The 8,924-nt window shown below is 23.1% G+C and overlaps 1 non-coding gene across 1 annotated transcript; it reads left to right on the top strand.

Annotated features, from left to right (window-relative positions):
• The first annotated feature begins 5,713 nt into the window (after window positions 1–5,713).
• LOC120068708 lies at window positions 5,714–5,811 on the top strand. Its single transcript, XR_005479334.1, has one exon. It is a non-coding gene; the product is annotated as a U6 spliceosomal RNA (small nuclear RNA).
• Window positions 5,812–8,924: the final 3,113 nt, after the last annotated feature.

Below are 8,924 nucleotides of genomic sequence, written 5' to 3'. Positions count from 1 at the left end.
TAAAATAAAAATATAAATATTACAAAACTTTTATGATTTTTATATAATGTTAATACTAAAATATAAATTGTCTTACATTTTTTATTTTCTTTTAATAAAATCTAATCACATGTTTCCTTCATTAAAAACATAACCATATATATATATATATTAAATGAATTTTTTCTTCATTTAAAGAGAAATTTCTTAGAACTCCATTAGAAACAAAATAATGTGACCCATCAAATTATTTAATTATATTAGCCTAAATATTCAACCTAATTAGGCACATCCCTAAGAATCACTGCTGTCTTCCACTTAATCCTAACATTTCTGTTTAATATTTCATGCTATTCTTAATTTAAAAGAATCTACACATTAGTAAAACAAAAGTCTAAGCCAAACATTTAAATTGATTACAAGTTTAGATTTATTTAGTTCAGGGATTAATTTTCATCCAAAAAGTTTAGATGGGTAAATTGATGCTTTTCTAAATTTTTATTCTTCCATTTATTTTTAAAAAATCATGCACTAATTTTAGTTCATTTATCGGGATTTCAATCGTCAACTTTATATATACTAATAAAGAAATACATGTAATGTACGTAAAATCTTATGATTCTAATTATTTTTTGAAATAGTGATTTTTTAATATATAATAAATAAATACTATACAATTTTATTTTAGTTATCATTAGTTTTTAAAAGTTAGATAATGTAACAATTTTTATTTTAATGTTATCATATTATCGTCTTTTTTACAAAATATATATATATATATATATATATAATACAAAGAGAGCAAATTTGTTCTAGTAGTTAAACTATCGAATTAATATGTTAATATTTCAGTTTTGTAATATATATAATGCAAAAATTTTTATTTTAATGTTATTATATATATATTATAAAGTCACACAATAGGATGCATTGTTTCACCATATTAATTACTATTTTCATTTAATTAAATCCTCTATAGTTTTTCGTATTTTCTCTAAACTTTAGATCTCATAAAATTTTTCTTTAAGGACGTAAATGCAAGTATTTATTTTATTTTTCTTTTACACGTGCATCATCTCACATATACATTGGAAGAACCAATGCACCAATTTGGTGTGTATAGCCACTTCCATCCCAAATAAATGCATCCAATTGGTTTCTATTGCATCCGATGTTGAAGATTTGCTTCCCGTCAACATCAGTTGCACTTATTCGACCTAAACCTTTATTTTTTAAATATATAAATTTATTTTGTAAATTAAAAATTGAAAAAATTACCACCACGGTCATTCAAACAAACACCTACTCTCAAAAAGTCATAATCACCCGATAAAAGAGTAATATGAAAATTTATTTGTATATATATATATATTAATTCGTTGGAGAAAGAATCCAAAAATCAATACCGACTTGCCTATTAAGTTTTTTCTTTTCTTTTTCTTTCTTTCTTCTCTCTCTCTCTCTTTGGAAAGGAACTTGCTTATAAGTTACATCTTAATGTAAGAACAAGCAACCTCAAATATTTATTATTTTCTTTTTCAACACATTTCTTTCCTTTGAGTGCAACACATTTACTCTTTCTATCTCATTCAAACAACAAAATAGATAAAAGTAAATTTAGGATCTGTTTGGTTTAATTAAAAAAAAAAAAAAAAAAAACTCATTTTTATTTAAATACTTAATACTTTTGATAAAAATCGTTGAAAATACTCTTCAAAAGCTATTTTAAGTGGTTTATTATATATTTCATTTTTTTTAAATGACTTATTTTTAAAATTAAACACTTGAAACACACCTTTAACTCAATTGATATAAAACGACGGTAATTTGTTTTCAAATTTTCTATTTATTGTACTGATGAAATAAAATAAAATAAAAAGTGACACTAAATACTTGACTTGTTTTCAAATCTAAAGTAAATCCAAAGGAATCCTGAAATTGCTATTTTCTTTTTGTCTTTTTATTGTTTTGGACAAATTAGATATTTCTACAATTTAAACCTGAAATTATATTGCTAATGGGAAAATAGGAATCAATTTCTACACACGGTTTTAACTATTAATATAAAATCTTCCATCACTAAAAAAAATCAAATTTATTTTCACAATATCACTTTTAAGATTAGAAGTTTGTTTTCTCTATTCATATTTTGTCAAAAAAAAGTCCAATTTATTTTCAATAATGAAATTATGAAAAAAAAAAAAGTTTATAGATCTTTGAGATTATAGCTATTGTCCCATAACATTAAGATTTTTCACACATAACTCAACTTGAACTAGTTAATATAGTATATCCATTATCATCATTTGAGTTTATTATATCATCAATACATTTTTTCCCATTTGATTCGGTGAATTTGATTAGATTCTCTCTTCATCTTGCCATGTATAATAATGATAATAACGGATGTGTTTTAAATATTAGAGAAAAAAATTAGTTCAAGTCCTTTAACTTTATCAATTAAAACTTTAAATTAATAATTATATCAATTTTGAATCAATTTATGAGTTGTTTTTAAATATAAGAGAATGAATCAAAATATTTATAAATATAACAAAATTTTACTTTCTATCTATCATGATAGATACAGAAGTTTATCGTGGTCTATCGCAGATAAACTGTAATATTTTGTTATTATTTATAAATATTTTTAGTAATGTTATCATTTAAAATAATTTCTCTTAATTTAAACTATTTGTTAGTAATTTATACCTACTTTTACTTGATTTCATTTTAAATAAACTCAAATTAAGATAAAATTCTTCTCCCTCCCATAATTCTAGTAAAGTATCAAGAAATTTCAATCATGTGATTCTTTCTAAAATAAGTAGAGAAAAATAGATAAAAACGAAAAATATTTATAAAAAAAAAAAAAAAAAGAAAAAAAAAAAAACCATTCATGTCAATGAAATCAGGTTATGTATTAGAGTCGAAATTTTTTCTCCAATATATTAATTCGTATACGCATTAAAAAAAGTCATATATATACGTTTGAAAATGATGTATTAACATTATTGACGAGCTCCATATCAAACTATCAAATGTATATATGACTTTTTTTAATGCATATATGAATTAATATATGACTTTTTTAATTTTAGATGCTCTGTCCATGAATCATGTCGAATCACATTGAGTGAATTTGATTAAGATATTTTTCTTAAAAAATTTATTAATGGAAAAAAATTCCTCAATATAATAAACATAAATATCAATTATAGATTGGTTGCTTAAGTAATCCGTTTAACTAACGACAATTGATGTAACCTTTTTTCTAGGGTTCAATCTCCTATCTTACTGTTGTTGTACTAAAAAAGATTATCCATTAATCTTAAAAATTGAATATCTTTTTACAAATATATATATATATATATATATATATAAAAAAAAAAAAAATCAAAACAATATTTTATTTATGAGAAGAATTATGGATAAAAAATAAGGTAGCAAATCTTGTTAGAGACTATTTTACAAATTATGTCTAATAACATTGAATGAAATTATTGCAACATCAAAACATTTTCTCAATCTATTCTTTGAATCTGCACAAGATTTTACCTTATATATAATAAAAACAACAATGAAGAATGAGTTTTAAATGTTGAATGCCGTTGCCCGTTAGTCAAAAAGGGGGGAAATTCCTTCATTAAAAGTACATAACAAGATAAAAGAAAATTTTCATCGAACAAGCATTTGACTTCTTTTTTTTTTTTTTTTTTTTTTTTTTTTTTCGAGAAAAATACTGCTTAGGTTTTACTTTTGTTAATATATTTTTTCCATTTTAGTCCTCTCGCTTAAAAAGTAATTATTTTGATGATCCACATCTACAAATAACATAAATTTTATACATAATGAAAATCTTTTAATATAAGTTGATGAATATATTTTAAGAAATTTAGTAAATGAAATGTAATGATAAAATTTTGATATATAAAAATAAAAAAAAAATGAGAATAAAGGGACGAAAGTAGTCATTTTTTAAAATTTTAGAGACCAAACTGAACATTTGTAAATTATAAAAACTACCATAAATAAAGCTCACTTTAACATATCAATTATCATTAAACTAAACTCGTTTTTGGCACTATTTTACTATAAAAATGTCACTCATAATATGAAAGGACTGGTGATTTCTTACCTTATTTGGCACAAACTCCAATAGAATAATACACAATGTGGGTTGGAATTTGACCAATAACCTTAGCTTTAATTTAACAAGAGTAAAAGTGTCATAATAACAAAGCTATGTCTATACTTCTGTTCATTTGTCATCTTAAATAGTATCTAACATATCAAATCACACTAGAGAAAGATTTTCCTAAACATAATTCTTTGAATTTGGTTGGGATTTCTAAGTTCTATATATAAATTAAACAAATATAACTAATAGATAATAAATTCATAATGGAATATAGACAAAATTTTGTATTTTGTCTTTTCAACTCTATTAAAGGCCCCGCTTTTGCTGGCTAATTATGAACTAAAGCCATTATTTGACAACCTTGTCCTAAATAGTGAACATTAAAAACCTAGTATTATTAAAATAGTATATACATGGAATTTAGCTTAATTTTGTTCCATTATTGACTGCATGATTTTTTTTTCTTTTTCTTTCTTTCTTTTTTAATGTACACCAAATAATTAGTTTGAATAATTCACCAGCCATAGGCTGAAAAATGAAAAATAATAACTTCTACCTCTTTATTTAGCATTTAAAAATTAGATGCTCTTTTGAGCTAACTCTTCGAATTAGTAATGATTAATGAACTCTTTTTTTGAACAAAATAGTAATAATAGGATAAAGATTGGGATGACAAGCATAGTCAATCTCTATCTTATATTGTTTCCTTATATTAAAATTAGAATTATTTTAGGTTTATATATGTGTATACATATTTATTTATTTATTTATTTAATGGTTGATTACTTCAACCATATATGAAAGAGAGATCTAAACTTCTAGTTTCTTGGTAAAAAAAAAAATGTCCTCTTTAAGAAATGGTAGATAGATATATTTAAAAGTGTAAAATTCATAACTAAATTAATTTTAGGTGATTAAAAATGTATTTTAAAGTGATTTTAAAAATGACAAAATGATTTTGATAATTCCAAAATTACTCCCAAACACATATTAAGCATAACTCAAAGGTAATTAATATTTATTCCCTTTCTTTGATGTCACGAAAATTTCCACAACCAATTTATTGTACTAAAGAAAATAAAAAAATTTCTAAAATATAATTAAAAATCTATAAAATAAATAAATAGATAGTCTATTTATAATCGACATACTTACATTAAAGCTAACAAGAGAAAATGATAAATTCTAATGTTTCATTTTGAAAAATGACAAAATATTTTCAAAATTAGAAAAATAGTCAAGTGATTTTAGTGATAATTAATTAATAATTAATTAAGATTACCAAAATATCCCTGTAAGATGCATATTTATCCAAAAAAAATATAGATTTTTAAATCATACCATATTTTTTGGTATTTAAAATACGTTTCATCTAATAAAAAATTTTCGAACTAGAAAAATTCTAGAAAAATACTTATTTTTAAATAAACCATAACAAACTAAATTTTGTTAGTAGGGGTATTTAAATGACTCAACAATCCGAACAATTCAGACTATTCAATCCAAATTGTAAGAGTTGGGTTTGGATAGTTTTAATTTTGGATTGGATTGGGTTGAATATATATATATATATATATATATATACGATAACTCATTGTATTTAGGATGTCTAATAAAATTAGAATGATACAGATTAGCATGACCCATGCACAAGGATGACATATAAATCGAGAAATGGTCAGATTAAGATTGGAAAGGTCTATAAGCCAAGAAATCCGTGCCCGTGACTGTGAATGATTTATTTTACGAAATATTTTTATTATTAGTTAAATGTTATGGAGTTTCATGAAAGCTTTGCTAGTGAATAATTTAGAAACTATTGTGAGTTAAAAAAGTGTGAGTGAATCATGGAGTTTCTTGAAATTTATGATTATATTACAAGATAAGAAATTGTAGGTAAAGTTCAATAAATGCGAGTTTTGGTTCGAATAGATTCTGTTTCCTAGACATATGATTTCAACTAAATGTGTTTCCGTGGATCCATGATGTTTATTTGAAGTTTATAATAATATCTTGAATTTTGATTTTTAATATTTGAGTTTTATGAAATTTTAGTTATTAATATGTGAATAAATTTAAGTATTTAAATTAATAAAAATATAATTAAAAATAAATAAATAAATAATCTGACAACCCATCCAATTCGACTCAAATTTTAAAAGTTGGGTTGTGTTTGGTTGGAGACTATATTCGGGTCATTCGGGTAGCTAACCTGACCAACCCGAAATTTCAAATTGGTCCAAAAAAATCTCCCAACCTATGTATCCCTATTTGTTGGTATTCAAATTACATTTAATCTAAAAAAGCAAATTAATTAAGAAACCCCTAAAAAAATAAATATTTAACTCATAGCAACGGTTGGTATTCAATTATCTCAAAAAAATATGTTGGTATTCAAAATACATTTTATTTAAACAAAAGCTTTCGAATTAGGAACATCCAAAATATACAATTTTTTTCCCCAAAAAAACTTCATATATTTTTAAACCAAAACAATCATTGGTATTCAAAATATCTTATAGTAAAATTATTTCAAATGGTAAAACTGTTGAAAATATTTACAAGATATAGTGAATTTTTCGAATTATCAATCTATCAATATCACTAATAAACACGGATAGAAGTCTATTAGCATTTATTATTGATAGTTCTAAAATTTTACCATATTTTATAAATATTTTAGTTTATTTTTCTATATTTAAAAACAACTCTACATTATATCTGTAAAAAGGTTGAGTTGCAAATATCCAAATAAACAAAATTTTTCCTTAAAAACTACACATAAATTTTTTAATTCATAATAAACTAGATTTTGTTGTATTCAAAACAAATTTTATCACAACAAAAATTTCCAATTTCGAAAAAACATATTATTTTTTAATTTTGAAAACATAGGTGAAAAACTTCTTAAAATTCAAACTTGGAAACACAAAATATAGTATATCTGAACTTTTGTTGATTGATAATAAAATTAAATTTTCCTTCACTTATCAATTTAAACTTTTAAGTCAACTAATGATTTAAAATGGTATTATGCGTATTAGAACACGAGATAATGATTATTTCCTCCTAATTAATATTGATTTCTAGTGAAAAGGATCTTGCTATGCAACACAATTTCCCTTTAAATTAAATTATTAGGAAAAAAAGAAAAACCATTAGAGTGCTATTTTATAATGCATCAAATGGGATGTAATTAAATTATGTTCACTTTGAATCATTTGTTTTTGTTTTTTTGGTTTGTTTTGTTAAAGTACTAACTTCGTCTATAAATTTTGAAAGTTATTTAACTTCTTGAGTTTTGACAAGTCCAACTTTTAATTCTATGTTTGATTGTTTTTAAAATTCACGAGCAAAATTAATATATCTAATAAAAGGTAAAATGGTCAATCTCGTATTAGGCACCAAATTTTGTTATGATCTAATTGCTTCATAATTTTTTAAAAAATGTGAAATACATAAAAAAAACCTAATAAACATAAAGCCAAAAGCTAGTTTGAAAATTTATTGAACACTTTTAATGTTTGGAGATTCATTAGAGATGAAATTAAAACTTTCTAAACTTAATAGACAATTTCTTTAAAGTAAAGAAGCTAATCATGACTATAGGTTATTTTAAAATTATTAAATCATTAACTGTTTAAAAAATTTAAAGCTAATAGATTATAATAAATTTAATTATAGGACTTTCTAAATCTTTAATAATAAAGTTGGTACACGTAAAAGAATACTTTTTAAGAGCACTCAAAATGTCATACGCATATTAACGCACTCTACGCATAGCAACCTTAAACTTTGCAATTAAACGTTTTTCAAAAGGAATAATCTTAAAGTTAAAGATTATTAATTGATTGATTTTGAAATTAACGCATCTCTTCTTTTCAAAAGAAACAAAATTAGGTTCTATACGAATCTATAAAACATTATCATAATTTATAATGGAGCCTCAATGTCGAACTTTTGAACATTAATTACTTTAGTAAAACGATTATTACATTGCTTGCTATCCAATTTAATCGATTGTATTAATAATGATCATCATTCTAATCTTGACCCGTAGGGTTTTGAGTTATTTTTGTTCATTTATTTTGTTTTTATTACTTATAGGGTTTTAAATTCTTTCAAAACAAAAATTAAATGGAAAAAAAAATCGATGTATACTTTCTTAGTTTGAGGATTAATCAAGTGTAAATTCTAAATTATCATAAATAAATCGATTTATACTGTGTTTGTAATATTTATAACTATTTTTATTAAATTCCATTTGAATATCATTATTTTTCTCCTAAAATTTTAGTAAAATAGAAAGAAGAAATCACATAAATCTTCCTAGGTAAGGAAGAAAAATATATAAAAAATGTGAGAAAATGAAAAATGACTCATAGGCTGCCACTGTCCACTTGATTTCAATATTACTTACTTGGGACAACTCTCTATAATGGTATAAATATATTATTTAGGGATGTATATCAGTTGGTCGGTGTCAATTTTGAGAAAACTGACATAAAAAACTAACCAAAAAAAGAACGTGAAATTCACCCGTACATCGGTCGATTTGATTTTTTTTTTTTTTCTTTTAAGAAGAACCAAGATGAATTAAAAGGAAAGATGAATTGATAATGTGTTATTATTAGGTTAATAAAATTAGCAACTTTTTTAATTTTAGATTAATCATTTTTAAATTTAAATAAATCATGTAATGGTTTGAAAATTAAACTACATAAAAAATAATAATAAATCAATACTAAAATAGTAGGTTTGGGCTTAGGTTGGTGGTAATGTGCTTGCTTTTATACTTTTATAT

Source organism: Benincasa hispida, chromosome 12 (assembly GCF_009727055.1).
Source record: "Benincasa hispida cultivar B227 chromosome 12, ASM972705v1, whole genome shotgun sequence".
Lineage (NCBI taxonomy): Eukaryota > Viridiplantae > Streptophyta > Magnoliopsida > Cucurbitales > Cucurbitaceae > Benincasa > Benincasa hispida.
The sequence above is the reverse complement of the archived record's forward strand: the minus strand, read 5'-3'. Positions and strand labels throughout refer to the sequence as shown.